The sequence below is a fragment of the Ictidomys tridecemlineatus genome, chromosome 1 (genome assembly GCF_052094955.1).
Source record: "Ictidomys tridecemlineatus isolate mIctTri1 chromosome 1, mIctTri1.hap1, whole genome shotgun sequence".
NCBI lineage: Eukaryota > Metazoa > Chordata > Mammalia > Rodentia > Sciuridae > Ictidomys > Ictidomys tridecemlineatus.
Genome location: NC_135477.1, coordinates 70,547,242 through 70,564,873, shown reverse-complemented (window position 1 = coordinate 70,564,873; position 17,632 = coordinate 70,547,242).

Genomic DNA, 17,632 nt, shown 5'->3' with positions numbered 1-17,632 from the left:
CTGGCTGCTGAGAGGATTAAGTGTGATAGGAATGCAGTGCCTGATGCAGAATGAACACCCATTACATCTCAGCAATTTTATTTCATGCAGGTTATAAGGGTTATGCTGATGGAAAGCTGCCCTAGCACCATGGTCTCCTGTTTTCTGCCCCAAAGCTTATAAGATAAAGCAGAATCTATTAACTTGTGAAACTAGAAAACATCTGGTGTAGACAGCAGCAATCACATCCCCTACTCAGCAATTCCACTGTGAATGTTGGCTCCATCCTTTCCTGGGCCACTGATCTTGGGCAGACAACTCAACCCCTGAGAGCCTTATATAATCTAACATTAAATAATGCCTTCCTCCCTCCCTCCCTCTCTCCCTCCCTCCCTCCCTCCCTTCCTTCCTTCCTTCCTTCCTTTCTGATCCTGGGGATTGAACCTAGGGGTGCTTAACCACTGAGACACATCCCAGCCCTCTTTTTATTTTTTATTTTGAGACATGGTCTCGCTAAGTTGCTTAGGGCCTCACCAAGTTGTTGATGCTGGCCTGGAATTCCCCTCTTCCTGCCTTAGCCTCTTGAGTCATGGAATTATAGGCATGTGTCACCATGCCTGACTTCTTTTCCATTAAAGGAACCAATGGTATGGACACAAGTTTGGTGACTTAAATTTTCAAATGTATTTCTAAACTAGGCTTAATTAAGTCATAGTGTTTTAGAGCTAACCTCATAGATTGCAGAAACAGTTTAGTTCAACATTCTCGCTTTTTTATTTTTAAAAACTAGATAATATAAAATTATATCATTTAGTAAAAATGATAGAATACATATTTGTGGTAAAACATCAAACACTGTGCATAGATTGAGAGCACATTCTATTTTTGTCCTTGACTTAAATCCCATTAACAGTTTGATGTGTAGCTTTAAAAAATTTTTTTATTTGTTCATTTTAGATATACATGATGGCAGAATGTATTTTCACGTAGTATACATACATGGTGTATAAACTCACATTCTTGTGGTTGTACATGATGTGGAGTTACACTGGTCGTGTTTTCATATACGAACATCAGAAAGTTATGTCTGATTCATTCTACTGTCTTCCCTATTTTCATCCCCCTTTCCCTTTCCTTCATTCTCTTTTGTCTAATCCAATAAACTTCTATACTCCCCCCTGATTGTGTGTTAGCATTTTTCAAGAGATTTTTTATGTGTTCACATAGACACATAATTATATAACTCAAATATATCCAACCTTATTGATAAAGATAAGATATATGTAATGTATATACTTACATATAGCTGTAAACTTTCTGCAACAAAGTCTTTTTCATTTCAATATTTTGAATCTAATTTTACTTAATGACTGCATAAAGACAACTTATTTGCAAGATGATCAAACTATATTGATGTACCAACCATGGCCTTTTGCTTGTAAGGTTTAGTTATTAAAAACAATAACGTACCCAGTGCTCTAGTATACACATATTGTATGCACATAAGGGAATGTATTTATAGCAGAAATTTATAGATGTGAACATTGGATGAATGGTTATGTACAGTCTACATTTTGATAGCTGCTGCTGAATTTTCCACTAAAAGATTATATCAGTGTGGCTTCTTATAATAGGGCATGAATGTGGATGTTGCTCCATATCTTCCTTCACCAACTTCACATTTAAAAAATCATTTTAATTTTGCTAATTTGATGGGATGAAGATGACATCTCATTGTACTTTTCATTTGCATTTTCTTGAGTTATAGTGAGATTATGATTTTTAAAATGCATTTAGGTCATTTAAGTTATTAGCCTATATTTTTTATCTGATCATTTGCTTGACTTTTTCTTTATGATAAATATTGATCTTTAGTTTGTTAAACATGTTAATATAATTTCTATTTTAAAATTTGGCTTTTGGTACCTTTTATTATTATTTCATCATAGAGAAGTGTCTAAATGTTATAGAATTACGACTTGTGGTTTTAGCTTCTAAGTTTGTGTTTTTTTAATTAATTAATTTATTTTGATCTTTTATTGATTTTATTTTTTATTTTAAAATATTTATTTTTTAGTTGTAGTTGGACACATTACCTTTATTTTATTTAGCTTTACATGGTGCTGAGGATTGAACCCAGGGCCTCGCACAAGCTAGGTGAGCGCTCTGCCGCTGAGCTACAGCCCCAGCCCTGATTTTATTTTTTTTAATACATGACAGCAGTGAAGTGCATTACAATTCTTATTACATATATAGAGCATATTTTTTCATATCTCTGTATATAAAGTATGTTCACTCCAATTCATGCCTTTATACATGCACTTTTTTTGCATTACAATTCTTTTTATTTATGTATTTATTTTTGCATTGCATTTTTTTAAAGTAAATTTTTAAAAAATATCTTTATTTTAGTTATTTTTATGTGGTGCCGAGGTTGAACCCAGGGCCTGACACGTGCTAAGTGAGTACTCTACCGCTGAGCCACAACCCCAGCCCAACATTACATTTCTTAGTATACCTTTATACCACAATTTATCGTATCTCTGATTGTATATAAGGTATGTTGACACCAAATTCACATCTTTATACATGTATTTTGTATAATGATCAAAATGGGGTTGGGAGGGAGAGCAAGGGAGGAAGATTATCTCTAGATAGGGAATAGGAGTGGGAGGGAAAGGGAGGTAGAAGGGGAATAGGATGGATGGTGAAAGGAGACCCTCATCATTATAAGTTTTTGGTTTTATTTAGTCAAGCCTTCTCAATCCCAACGTTAAAAATTATATCTTTCGTATTTTTTCAAAAATTTAACAATTTTTAATTGGATTCTAGTCCATTTGAAATTTACTTTTCATATGGGATGCTATCAAATATAAATTATATTTCTCTAATGAATCTGAATTTTATAATCTGAATTAAAATTAAATTTAATTATAATTTTATCAATATCACTTATTTTAAGTCTTTCCTGATTCCCCTGAGATGAATGCCACCTTCAGTTCCTCATTTGCTATGACAGAAATCTGAAGCCCCAGGGAGAGTACATGATTTTCCTCCATGAATACAGTGCCACTCAGGAGTGATTTTTTTCAGGGAGCCCTGGGCAATGTCTGGCCGGGTTGGTTGGAGTTACTAAGAGAGTGGTGCTGGCACCTAGTGGTAGAAGCTGGGATGCTGCTAAACATCCTGAAAGGCACAAGACATGAGCAGCCCTCAGGGAAGAAGTATCTGGCCCCAAATGTCAAGAACCCTGAGACTAAGAAATCCTGGAATCATCACCGTAGATCAATACAGACCTGAGAAAAAACAACGTTTCATTTTAAAAAGAACATATGACTATGTTTTCAAAATTGTATGGGTTTTTGGTATCTGCTGATAAATCTCCCAAAAGTTGTTTGCATATCGGGTTGCAATCATGATTTTGTGGTTGTTCTCCATGTGAGAAAAAAAAAATTCTCATTGTTTATCCTGGGAGAAATGTTAATTTATTTGTATGAGATGGTTTCCTGTTCTCCACAACACTGAAATACTTTAATCACACCAGCACTAGAACTGATTGTTTAATCATCTGGACAACAAATATGTATACTAGCTGTTTTTTTTTTTTTCAAAGAACTGGCTTTTATCAGGTTAAGTAGGACCAAAGTGTTTAAAGCTTTATCTCCTATAACAATAATAATGATAGTAATAATAATAAAACAATTCAGATTCACAATCATCAGAATCACCTAATTGTTAATAATGATTTAGGGTCCCACACCAAGCCTACTGAAACCCAAGAACTTAGATTTTAATCAAGTGAATTCAGTGATTCTGGGGTTTGGGAGCCATGGCCATCATCAGACATCCTGTTTGAAGGAGGAGATGCTCTAATCCATATAATGCAAATCCTTCCACCTTGGCTCCTTCTGCAGAGAAATTTGGTCCCAGAAAGTGAAATAAGACTTTCTTTCAAGGGTTAAAGATTTCCTTGTATTCACTAACATTAAAAATGCAATAAAATAATGATTCATTATAATCATAGCCTCTTTGAGTTTTTAAAACTTATAAGAAGAAACTACAGGGGTTTAAGGGACATTAGGTTACTAATTTCTGTGATCACTAATGATAGTTTTTGTGGTTCAATTTTCTTTCATCTCAAAGCAGGTTTAAATATTAATAAAGCCTCATAAAACAAGTTTGCATTTAACAAGCAAATATAGCAAAGCCTAGAACATAAAATCATATAGATTGGTCTGCAGGATGCCAACTGGAAGATGCTGTTCATCAGTTAATGCCAACTGCCCATGTAGGCCTTTTGTTTCACATGTCCTCTTATATTTCATATGTTAAATTTTTATGTCAAATTGCAAACATCTTTGATCACATATTCATTAACTTCTGCTAGAACCTTAGAGAAAAACTTCCTCTGTTATCTTGTACACTTGAAATTGTTTTAAACTTTTAATTGTTTAAAAACCATTACTACTTCAACTACCTATTCTGTGCACATTTTATTATACCATATAGCCTAACAAAATGGAACACGAAAGTATAAGCCAAGCTGGTAATTATCAGAGCACTGTCGTTTGCAACCCCATTTCTATTTCTGGGGATTACCAAAGCAACTTTATCCTTATCACTGTATGTGAATACTATACTACCAATTTATTTTATGTATATTGGAACCTGTGTGACTGTTGTTCAAAAACATTTTTTTTTGGCTTCTGAAAACATTTTAAAACCACTGAAGGAAATGGTTTCTATAATCCTTCTGTCCTCTGATAATATATCTAGATACTTAAAAAAAAGAAAATATCTATTTATATTGTGATCCTTTGTGATTCTGGAAAATTTGGTGTAGGCAGTAGAGAAATGGCTGGGGATCATTTTAGTCCTTGAGTATTTGGAGAAGAGTTAGGATTGGGTGGCTTACCAAATTAGGGTCATTCAAAAAGCAGCACAAACCCTGATAAAGCAATGGAGGGGTTTCCCAAAGACATGGAAATGGCAGGTGCTATGTTTTCCCTGGCTGGTGGCGGGCAGAAGGGCATGGTTGTTCTACTTTGCTTTCAGAGTGTCCTGATTTGTTTTTTAGTTGTCAATGGACCTTTATTTTATTTTTATTTATATGTGGCGCTGAGAATTGAACCCAGTGCCTCACACATACTAGGCAAGTGCTTTACCACTGAGCCACAACCCCAGCTCGACTGTCCTGATTTTTAAAGTGTTCACATTATTGGACTGTTACATGTTAGGGTTGGCAAAGACCTGGTGGAGAACCTCGTTTATTTTCTAGATGAGGAAACTTAGGCCCAGAAGATGGAAGCAGCTTGCCTAAATGTGTAAGGTCAGCTTTAGCACCACGGAGACTGAGTGGAGCAGGGGCAGGTGGGAGTGAAAAGAGAGAGAATGGGGAGAAAGTGGAGTAAAGAAAGGCCTTCCCTATCACCACACCACTAGGTAGGTTTCAGGGACAGCCTAGCAACAGCCTAGCAATATCCACTCTCTCCCATTAAAACAATTTAATGACTAGTGTGTCTCTTCAGAGATTGCCTCTTCTTCCTACACATTCTGGCTCTTGGATTGATGCCCTGGAATTCCCCTCTCCATTTCCAGAACATCTCAGCAGTTTGCCTACCTCATCCTGTTACTTATGCTGATACATCTCATTGCCAAAAGCCTCTCCCCTGTTCCGGATAATTTGTTTTATTGTCTGTGAAATGCCTGGCATATCTTCCCAACAGGAAAAATGCAGTCTGTTCTTAACACACTAAAATACTGCAGACAAAATAAATAAAAACAACCACAAACATATCCAGAAATTTTGTGAACAATTCTAAGACGATGCCCTTAAAGACAAAGAAGACAAGTTGTTTCCCCTCCTGCTCTCCACTGCTCTTCCAAACATGTAATGAAGGATGGAACTAATGGGGATCAGACAAGACTTTGGTGGTCCTTAGGTTTCTTCATATTTTTTTCGCAGGGTTCTTTGAGGAATAAAACATACTTTTGGTTATGGGATTTCAAATACTACATCAAGCCTGAAGCCATAGTGTCACTGAGCAGGGAAACCCACCTGTAAGAGACAATAGATCCAGGCATGGTGGTAATCCCAGTGGCTCAGGAGGCTGAGGCAGGAGGATCACAAGTTCAAAGCCAGCCTCAGCAAAAGCGAGGTGCTAAGCAACTCAGTGAGACCCTGTCTCTAAATAAAATACAAAATAGGGCTGGGGATGTGGCTCAGTGGTTGAGTGTCCTTGAGTTCAATCCCTGATACACTTCCCCCACAAAAAAAGAGAGACAATAGAGAACAATAGAATCCAAGCCACCTGGGTTCAAATTCCAACTCTGACACTTACCAGTTTAGATAATTTTCTGATTCACAGTGTGTTTATACACAAACTGATAATAATAAAGTCTTCCATGTGGCACTGTTGTAAAGCCAAAGTAAAATATGTGTGTGAGGTACACACGTACGTGTGCCAGCACAGTGTAGCATAGAGCCTGTCATAGAAGCCATTTAATATGTTGTTACTGTCCAATGTTGTTGCCATTCCTGTTATTATTAGGATAAATATCAGTTCATGGGCTTGAGGTGAAAAAGATTGAAAATAAAGCCAATTACTTAAAAAATATTTCTTATTTTTCATGTAAAATTTATAAACAGCTTGCTTGGAACAGGTGATTCCAACAATGGAACCCACAGTCTATAGTAGTTACATGCTGGGTGAGGTTTAACTAGCTGCCTGGCCTGGTGCTCAGCTGTTGGGGCCACCCTGGTTTTTGCCATGATAATACTTAGCAAGTGAGTAATTGAGAGATTCTCCACCTGACCATCTGTGTAGATAGCCAAAGTGGGCTTCACAGATTGATTGTCCAAACTGATTATTTCACCAATCTATTGTTGGCTGATTGTGTTCCAGGAGATTTTTCTGAAATACGTCAACATTTTGAAAAGACTCTGCGTTTTGCGCTAATGAGGATTGCCAATTCACTACCCATCTCTGAAACCTGAAAATCTCATCTAAATGTCTTTAGGAAAAAAAATTCCTCACTTATTTCTATCCCCTTAAAAAGTGGCTCCATTCCTGAACTTCTCATTTTCCCTCCTCTTTCTCCAGTACATGGTCAATTTAACAGGAAGCATGCAGATTTCCTTGCTTATCACATGGAATATTAAATAAAAAGAGTCTTCTCTCTTTCTCTTAGAAAAGATCACCATTTATTTTGCTCCTTTTTATTCAAACTTGTAATTATTTCCCTTTAAAAATATTCGTTTTTTTACATAAATTTTATGCTTCTGAAGGGAAATCTGGCAAAATGTATTTAAAAACTTAAATATTCTTAGTTCATAAATTTATTTTTAGAAGCCATTCATGATAAACAAAAACATGGGGAAAATAGTAAAAAAATTAGAAGTAGCAAAATTGTCATGTGAGTAAAATGTTTACATAAATTTTAGTTTATCTTTATGACAATTCTATTCAATCATTAGAAAAATATTGTAGAGATATATTATACATAATATAAAAGAATGCATTATAGATTTTAACAGGGAGAGTTAATAAACCTTATTTATTGAATATTTTTAAATTATAAACAAACAGGAATAGAAATGGGATTAGAGAGAAACATCAAATTATTAAGCATGCAAGCTTCTCTGGGTGTTAAGAATATTGGTTATTTTGGTTGTTGTTAGCTCCTATTTTCTAAATGTTTATAATAAACAGATTTTTTTTTTGCAATTAGACACAAGCAAAAAAATCATTTTTTTTCTAAACTTAAAGAAAGTATTCCCAAACCTATTTTAATCTGAGAGAGTACAATTTAGAAGCAGAAAGAACCCTAGGTATGACCTACCTCAACACAGAGTCCATCTGCTGAGGGCTCAGGCAGGAATGGAGTCCTGTCAGGTTGGATGCTACAGTATAAAGAAAGGCAGAAGTAATGGAGGAAACAGGACACTGAGCATGCAGAGCTTCCCTTTAATTATCCATCACCGTAGTAACCAGCTTTACTGCCTCAAGTCAAAATTCTCTGCAGTTGCTTCAATCTATGGATACCATTTTCCCTCTCTGCCTAGTGGAGTTAACTAGGTGGTGTTTACCCATTTGTAGCGTGTTTATCATTGAGGCTCTGGAAGTTCTTAGGTGAGACCTGAGTGTGTGTGTTGGCCGACTTTCCATTACTATAACAAATACCTGAAATAATCATCTTTTAAAAAATCAAGGCATATTTTGGCTCACAGTTTTGAATTTCCAGTGTACGGTCCATTGGTCCCATGGCTTTGAGGCTGCTCACGAGGCATTACACTATGATAGAAGCACATGGCCAGGAAGGCCTCACCTCACAGCAGCTGGGAAGCAAACAAACAGAGAGAAAGAGGCTGGGTTCCAATGTTCCTTCTAAGGGAGGGCAGAGCCCTAGTGACCTAACTTCCTCTACCAGGCCCCACCTCTTAAAGGCTCTGTCACTTCCCAGCACTGCAATCAAGCCTTTAACACCTGGGTCTTTGGAGAACATTCAAGATTCCAACTACAGCAATTGGTGTGGGATTATACAACCTTGAATCATGTGGTATAATTCTAAGATCAAGGTGTCTGTGGGTGGTATTCCTTCTGGAGATTTCAGGACGTTATCCATTTCCCTGCCTTTTCCAGCTTCTGGAGACTCTGTGCATTTCCTGGTTCCTAGCTGCTCACTCTAACCCTGAGTTTCATTACAGTTTTTCTTTTCTTACTTTGACCTTGTCTCCATCTTGCAATGTCCTTTGTGATTACTTTCGGGCCACCAGATAATACAGAATAAACTTACCACATCAAGATCCCTAACTTAAATCAGTAAAGTGCCTTTTATACATAATGTTTTATACACACAAACATGCACAATACACACAGGCATATACTCAAATATATGATATACATGCATATGTAAAATTAAATATGTATGTTCACAGGTAAATAGACATATAAATTTAGAGGAAATAAACAATATCCTGGAAAAATATACTGAATTTGGTACTAAAAAGAAACTCCATAGGTAATTTTTTTTCAAACCTGTGTGGTAAGTGTAGGTATTATATTTTTTTTTCTGTATAATTTTGTAGGTCTGATTTTTTGTGATAAATATACAATAGCATGAAGAATAAAGAAAAATGGACAAGATAAACTATAACAAAACTAAAAGCAACAGCTGAAATCACTGAAGCCTGTAAAGCACAGAATTGCATAAAGCATGTGAGTTATCCTGAGAAATAATTTGATTACCAAGCCCATAAGTCAGAGAACAAACCAAAGACATAAAACTAATGCCAGAGAAGATGCCAGACATCGAGAAAAACACATATAGTAATAGAGTTTCTTTGATTTAAAAAACAGGGACAAAAACAAAGAAATAGATACACCAATATTGAAAGGCAAAATAGAGGAAAACTTGATTTTTAAAAGTCCTGTAAATGTGGATAAAAAGGACTCTCTGAAAAATTAAAATCAAGGGAGGTGCATTTGTGAACATATTCTTACTAATTTTTTTAAATTATAGGGATGAAACATAACAAAGCCAAAATAACATAAAACAAGCATATGAGCAAAGAAGTAATAATTTTTTAAAAACCACAATAGGTTACTGGCAAATATGTAAAAACTAAGGTGACTTCAGACCTCTTTGTGATGCTAAATTCCAGAAGATAAAAAGGAAACATCTCCAAAACTTAGTGATGAGAAGATGTTTTTATTTATTTATTTATTTAATTAATTAATTTATTTTTTGACCCTTTGTGTAAAGACAAACAAAGAACATTGTCAGGCACACAGAGACACAGATAATATTCAACACATCTTCCTTCTGAAGAAAATTACTTGACACATCTATCAAACACTAAGATGTATATCACAAAAGTGGGAAAATATATGAAAAGCTGATAAACATAAATATTGGTGGAAATGCAGATATGCATTATAGTAATACTCAAAAAACCAAAGATATTTAGTACCAAACTATTCTTAATAACACTTGCATTTTCACTTTCCATCATTCATATTTTTATAATATGGGTAAGTATTTCATTATAACTTATAAACAATCTTGTTTCCACATACACCTGTGGCAAGTCTTCTTCGGCTCCATCCCATTACTGATTTATTGGCATCTGGCTTTGGAATTCAGAGCTTCTGCAACCCACTCTGTTGATCTCTTGCTCTCCAGAGTCCAGGACCAGGTGTTCATTAGGTTTAGCAGAGTTTCTAGGGATCTTTTCTTTGTGGGAGAGGAAAATGACAGGACATGAAAGGTATTTTTTTTAAGGATTTATTATGAAGTTTATTAATACTGTTGAGTATTCCAAATTACTAGCTGTTTCCAACTAGTTGACAGGTTGGGTTAAGAAAACAACTCATATACTAATTAGAAAGGTAAACGTAGAAAGTGCTGAAAGAAAGAAGGCTTGACCCAGAGTTTTTGATCAGTGGAACATCAAGGCATTCCAGTTAGAAATGGGATGAAGGGCAGGCACTGTGAGATTTTCTTGAAGCTGCATTCTACACAAAGTGTGCTGCTTTAGTAGTAGTTGCTTTTTTTTTTTTTTTGATATCTATAGCAATAAAAATAGAAAAAATATTTATCGGTACTTTTAGTTATACTTTATATAGGATTTTTAACAATCACTTAATATTATTGTTATTATTACTATCATTTTCATTTAGGTCAGTACTGCAGGAGATGTGATGATTATTATGGAAGTTTCAATGGGGCTAAAGTCTTGTTGCACTTTGACACTGGTTAGGGGATGTATTTTTCAATCTATCCAAGTTTGAATGCCAGTAATCCATTTCCACCCTATCCCCACGCACTTCTTTTTTATTGATTTAGTTTTTAAATTGGTGCATTGTAGTTATACATAAAAATGGAGCTCACTGTGACATGTTCCCATCCCTCCCGCCTCGGATCCCCTTCCCTTACCCCTTTGTTCTCCCATCTGTTTTCATGAGATCCCCCCCATCTTTTAAAAATTCCTTATTATACTCTCAATTCCACATATAATAGGAAACATTTGACCAAAAATTGACTTTCTTTTTTTTCCCCTTTACTAGAGCACTATAGGTATATATAGTGGTTGAGTTCATCCTGACAAAATCATACACACATGGAATTTGATTTCAGTTCATGATCCCACCTTTTCCCTCTCCTCCTCCAGCCCCTCCTTGGTTCTTCTTCCTTTACTAGACCTTTCATTCTATTTTCATCTGTTTATTTAGTTTTGATTGATTCTTTTTACTTATACCTAAATGTGAAATTCTCTGTGGTATATTTATATATATATATATGATATGATTTTTTTGAGATTTATTCCTCATTGTCTCTCCTTTCCCACCCCTCCACTCTGCCTCCCAATCTCTTTCTTTTACACTACTGATCTTCCATATATCTTTATGATATTCTATCCTTCCCTTTATTTTACTCTAGTTTCAACATATGAGAGAAAACATTCAACCTTTGATTTTCTGAATCTGGCTTATTTCACTAAGCATTTCTATTCATTTACCAGCAAATGTCATCATTTCATTCATCTTTGTGGCTGAGTAGAACTCCTTTGTGTACATATACCACAGTTTCTTAATCCATTCATCTATTAAGGGGCATCTGGGTTGATTCCACAATTCACAATTGTGAATGCTGCTATTTACATTGAGGTGGCTGTATTGCTATAGTATACTGATTTCCATTCTTTTGGAAAAATACCGAGGAGTGGGATAGCTGGGCCACATTGTGGTTCCATTCTTAGTTTCTAAGGAACCTCCATACTGCTTTCCAGATCCGTTGTAATAATCTGCAGTTCCACCAGCAACATATAAGTGTTCTTTCCCCCGACATTCTCATCAGCATTTATTGTTGTTTGTAATCTTGATCATTGCCATTTTAACTGGAGTGAGATGAAATCTTAGTGCAGTTTTGATTTGATTTTTATTTTTGATGACTGCCATTCTAACTAACAGAGATGAAACCTAATGTAATTTTGATGCTCATTTCCCTGATTGCCAAGAATTTGAACATTTTTCATGTATTTATTGGCAATTTGCATTTCTTCTTTTGAGAAATGTCTATTTAGTTCATTTGCCTACTTATTGCTTGGGTTATTTGGATTTTTGGTGTTAAGTTTTTTAAGTTCTTTGTATATCCTGGTTATTAACCTCCTTTCAGAAGAGTAGCTAGCCAAGATTTTCTTCCATTTTGTTGGCTTTCTCTTCATGCTCTTAATTTTTTTCCTTTGCTGTGCATAAGTTTTTTAGTTTGAAGTCATCTCACGTAGTATTGATTTTTAATTTTATTTCTTAAAATTTAGGAGTCTTATTTATTTTTTTTTAGAGAGAGAGAGAATTTTTATTTATTTTATTTTTATTTTTATTTATTTATTTTTTTTTTAAAGAGAGAGTGAGAGAGAGAGAGGGAAAGAGAGAGAGAGACATTTTTTTTTAATATTTATTTTTTAGTTTTCGGCGGTCACAACATCTTTGTTTGTATGTGGTGCTGAGGATCGAACCCGGGCTGTACGGATGCCAGGCGAGCGCGCTACCGCCTGAGCCACATCCCCAGCCCATAGGAGTCTTATTAAGAAAGTTGATGCTTACATCAATATATTGGAGTGCTGATCCCATGTTTTTTCTAGCAGTTGCAGTGTTTCTTACTGAATTCCTAGGTTTTTAACTTACTTTGACTTGATTTTTGTACAGAGTGAGAGAGGGATCTACTTTTTCTATATATGTACATTCAATTTTCCTAGCATCATTTGTTAGAGATGCTATTTTTTCTCCAATGTATGTTTTTGGCAACTTTGCAAAGGATCAGATGACTGTATCTATGTAGATTTATGTCTGTGTTTTTTATCTTATTTAATTGGTATCTATGTCTATTCTTATGTCCAAACCATGCTGATTATTGTAACTATAACTTAGAAGTATGATTTGAGATCAAGCATTATGATTCCCCCAGCATCATTCTTATTGTTCAGTATTGCTTTGACTATTCCAGGCCTTTTATCCTTACACATGATTTTTAGGATTTTTTCCTACTTCTGTGAAGAATGTCATTGGGATTTTTATGGGGATCACAATGAATTTGTGTATTGCTTTTGCTAATATGACCATTTTGACACGTGATTTCTGCCTATTCAAGAGCATGGTAGGTATTTCCATCTCTTAAGGTCTTTTTCAATTTCTTTCTTCAGTGTTCTGTAATTTTAACTGTAGAGATATTTCATCTCCTTGATTATAATTATTCCCAAGCATTTTTAGGTTGTCATAAATTGAATTATGTTGGAGTATAAGTTTTCAAAATAGTTTCTTACAGTCTTCTAAATTTCAGCAATTGTGGTTACAGTTGTGGTTACACTCCCTTTTCATCTGTAATTTTTTTTATTTGGGTCTTATATCTTTCTTTTGGTTAGTTTGGCAAAGGGTTTATCAATATTATTTTTCAAAGAACTCTTTGCTGCACTGATCCTTTGCATTTTTTTAAAAATTCTTAATCTCATTAATTATGTCACTGATTTACTAATTAACATACTTAATTAATGTTGATCATTTCTTATACGAGTTTTGGAATTAGTTTGTTCTTGCTTTTCTAGGGCCTTCAGATGTAACATTAGATTGTTTGTTTGAGATCCTTCTACTTTTCTTTTTTTTAATGTAGGAACTCAATGCTATAAACTTTCTGCTTAGAACTACCTTCCTAAAAATCTGTGGTGCAGATTTTTATGTATTAAATCTCTCTTCTTGTTTATTTCTGAACTTTTAAAAAATTTCTTTCCTAATTTCTTCTCTAATTTATTCTTCATTCAAACGTATATTATTCAATCTCCATGTGTTAACATGGTTTTTGTTCTTTATTTTGTTACTGATTTCTAATTTCATTCCATTAGGAACTGATAAGATGCAAGGAATTATTTTGATTTTTTGGTATTTGCCAGGACTTGTTCTATGCCTGAAAATATAGTTTATTTTGGAGAAGGTTCCATATACTGGTGAAAATAAAGTTAATTAAATAGATGATAGATGAAATGTTCTATAGATATCTTTTAGGTACACTAAGATCCCTTCCTTAATTATGTCTAGATCACCTATATATTGTAAGAGAGGTGTTTTGAAATCATTCAGTATTATTGTGTTGAAGTTTATCTGGGACTTAACGTGTAGTAGTGTTTGGTTACGTAAGTAGGTGCACTGATATTTTGGACATAAAATATTTACATTCATTATGTCTTCTGGTTGGATAGACCCCCTTACCAGCATGATCTTCCTTGTCTCTTGTGATTGGGGTTGAAGTCGGCTTGCTTAGATATGAGATTGGCTATTCCTGCTTTCTTTCGGTCTCCATTTGATAGTATACCTTTTCCCAACCTTTTACCTTCAGCTTATGTATGTATTTGTAAGGTGAATCTCTTGTAAACAACATATGGTTGGGTCCTGATTTTAATCCATTCTACCAGTCTATGTCTTTTAATTGGAAATTTGAGACCATTTAAATTCAGTGTTATAACAGAGAGGTGACTATTTTTTTCTGTCATTTTGATTGATTTCTAATGTTTTATTCAGACTTGGCTTTCCTTTAATAAGGTACTCTTCTTATAGGCTTCATTCATTTGCTTTCTTTGAAGCTTGGTTTGAATTTACTCTGCGTGAAATATATTTTTTTAAAGTATTTGCTAAAGTGACAATTTAGTAGTCATGAATTCTTTTAGTTTCTGCTTATCATGGAAGTTTTATTGTTCACATCTTCAATTATGAAGGACGACTTTGCTGGATAAAGTAATTTCAGTTGACAATCATTATTTTTCAGTGTTTGGTATGTATTATTCCAAGCTCTTCTGGCTTTTAGGATCGGGGCTACTAATCAGAATTGATTCATATTGGTTTGCCTCTAAATGTGACTTACCATTTTTCTCTTGCATCTTTACAAATTCTATGCTCGTTCTGTATATATATTTAATTACAATGTGTCTTGGTGAGAATCTTTTTTGAGCTTGTTTATTTGGTATTCTGAATGACTCCTGCACCTGGATATTCATCTAATTCTCAAGGTTTGGAAATTTTTCTTATATAATTTCATGGAAAAGCTTGTGCATGCCCTTAGTTTGTATCTCACTCCCTTCCTCAATGCCAATGATTCTTATATTTGGTCTCTTCATGTTGTCCTATATTTTCTGAATATTCTGATCATGTTCTCTTATCATATTTACTTTATTGCTAAGTTTCCAAGGTCATATACCTGGGTCTTTGAGGCCTGAAAAATCTGTCTTCTTCATGGTCTAAACTATTAATGATATTTTCCATTGAATTTTTTATTTGATTTATGAATTATTTTATTTCTATTTTATTTCATCTGTTTGGTTCTTTTAAAGAATACCTATATCTTTATTGAAATGATATTTCCTACATTTTCCCTCATATTTCATTTCTTATATTTTTAGTTTCTTGATCCTTCTAGCTATCAACTTTTTAAATTCTTTGTCTGGCATTTCATCCACTTCTCTATCTTAGGGTTTAGTTATTGGGAGTCAAAACAATTTTGAATGTTTTTTATTTCCTTGCTGTTGGGGCAGGCTCCAAATGACTATGTTTAGGCTCTCTCACTGCAGCTTCTGGTGGGCTATGTTATGATTTTTTTTTTTTTTTTTTTTTTTGCCGGGGAGGAGTTGGGTACTGGGGATTGAACTCAGGGACACTCATCCCCAGCCCTATTTTGTATTTTATTTAGAGATGGGGTTTCACTGAGTTGCTTAGTGCCTCACTTTTGCTGAGACTGTCTTTGAACTTTTGAACTCACAATTCTCCTGTTTCAGCCTCTGGAGCTTCTGGGATTACCTATGTTATGTTTTTAGTATATAGTCAAGGTCATAAACATTGGCTTCTGAGTGTGTGCCCACTTATGTAACCTGTTGGCAATGTGCCTTCTTTGTCTGGTCTGCATATTAAAAAGGCCTATGGAAAAGATTCAGGGGCTAAATAGAAATGGCTAGGGGATGAAGCTGGAGCTGGGGTCTGGCTAAGGACCAGTGCAACTTCCAAATTAAGAATGACCAACATCCCAACTCTGCCTTGCTTCTTCTTTCAACTACTATAGTCCTGAACCTTGCTTCCCAGGCCTGAGCCTCACCTCCACCCAACAACTGACATAGCTGGTAGGATACTATGAAGGTGAGAGATGTCTCAACCCTGGTAAACAGGATGGACTTGTGGTCACTGAGCAGCATGTAGTACTTGGTTTCCAAGGTCCTGCAAACATGGACTTCTGTGTAGAGTTGGGATGCAGTGAATGGGTTCCCTGTGAGCAAAGTGAAGGCTTCTGATTGCACGATGGTGAATACAGACCCAGCAAAATGGACTATAAAATTAGCCACAGAGCCCAGCACCAGCCTTCAGCCAAGGACAAAGATGGCAGTGGCAGTACAGATAAGACAGGGGAAGGACCTGAGGAGCTGCATGAATATCCATTGGGTCATGAGATAGTTTTTACAGCTCCGAGAGTAAAACCTGATACCGATATTCCAGAGACTGCCAAGATGAGGGAGTTGCAGGGTAAGGAAGAGACCTTGGAAGCCAGAATATGGTCACTGGAGGAAGCTCTCATACCTTGAAAATTCCCCTAGGCCTCCCCTATAGTGTTGATGGAGTCTGAGGAGGAGGAAGAGAAGAAGGAGGAGGAATATTAACACCTGCAAGCCTGGAGAACAGTAACGCAGAAAATTAAACAGCAGCCGCTGTTGGCTCTGAAGGTCAGCCATCAGCAGAGCCAGCCCAGGTAACCAAGTTCATCATGTTCCACCAGTTAAGCAGAGTTGGTGGACTTGGGAAAATAATTTGGACAGAGGCCAAGAGAGCCCCTGGCTGCTTTGTTGTTATGCCTGTGAGATTTAGGGTTCCCAGGAGCCAATAGAACTGCCGTTTGCTACATATTATGGATCCTGCACAACTTTGTGACTTAGATGTGCTGGGAATTGACAGGGGTCAAAGAGCCCAGGTATTAGGGACCAGAAAAGCTCAAGTGTACTAGGAGCTATTAGAGACCTAGAGGGAGTCTATGTGTATAGGCTCCATAGGAGCCAACAGGGGCCAAGAGAGATTCCTGTGTTAGGAACTGGTAGGAATCAAAAAAAAAGTCCAGGTTTGCTAGGACCAGAAACTTTAGGAGATGCTAGGCCTGTTACCTATGTAGGTGAACCAGAAACAGGCTTATACGTTGGAGGTAAGGCATCTATATTCTCCAGTGTTTGGTACACTGATAACTCCAGATGTGGACAGCTGCCTGTATGGATGGCAGTGGCTGTGGAGCCAGAAAGAGAAACTGTTTACTTTGAAACCAGTACAAAACAAAATAGCCAGTAAACTGAGCTAAATAATGATAGCAAATAAAGGATCCCCCATAACGATATGTTTGACTGTTTTGCAGGGCATATTCTGTGGCAAGAGCTCTGGGAGGGTAAACTACCAGCAACAGATGACTATAGGGCATGTTATTGGCCATGCCCTCCTGACTAATCCAGGGAATAATGAAGCAGATATGTTGGCAAGGGTGTGGTGGTTAGAGTGGGTGCTTCCCACTGACCTGGAAGCTTGGTTGCATTGCTGCCTATAGCATGCAGGTGTGAGAGTTACATGGAATGTAGTCAAACGATGGGGTC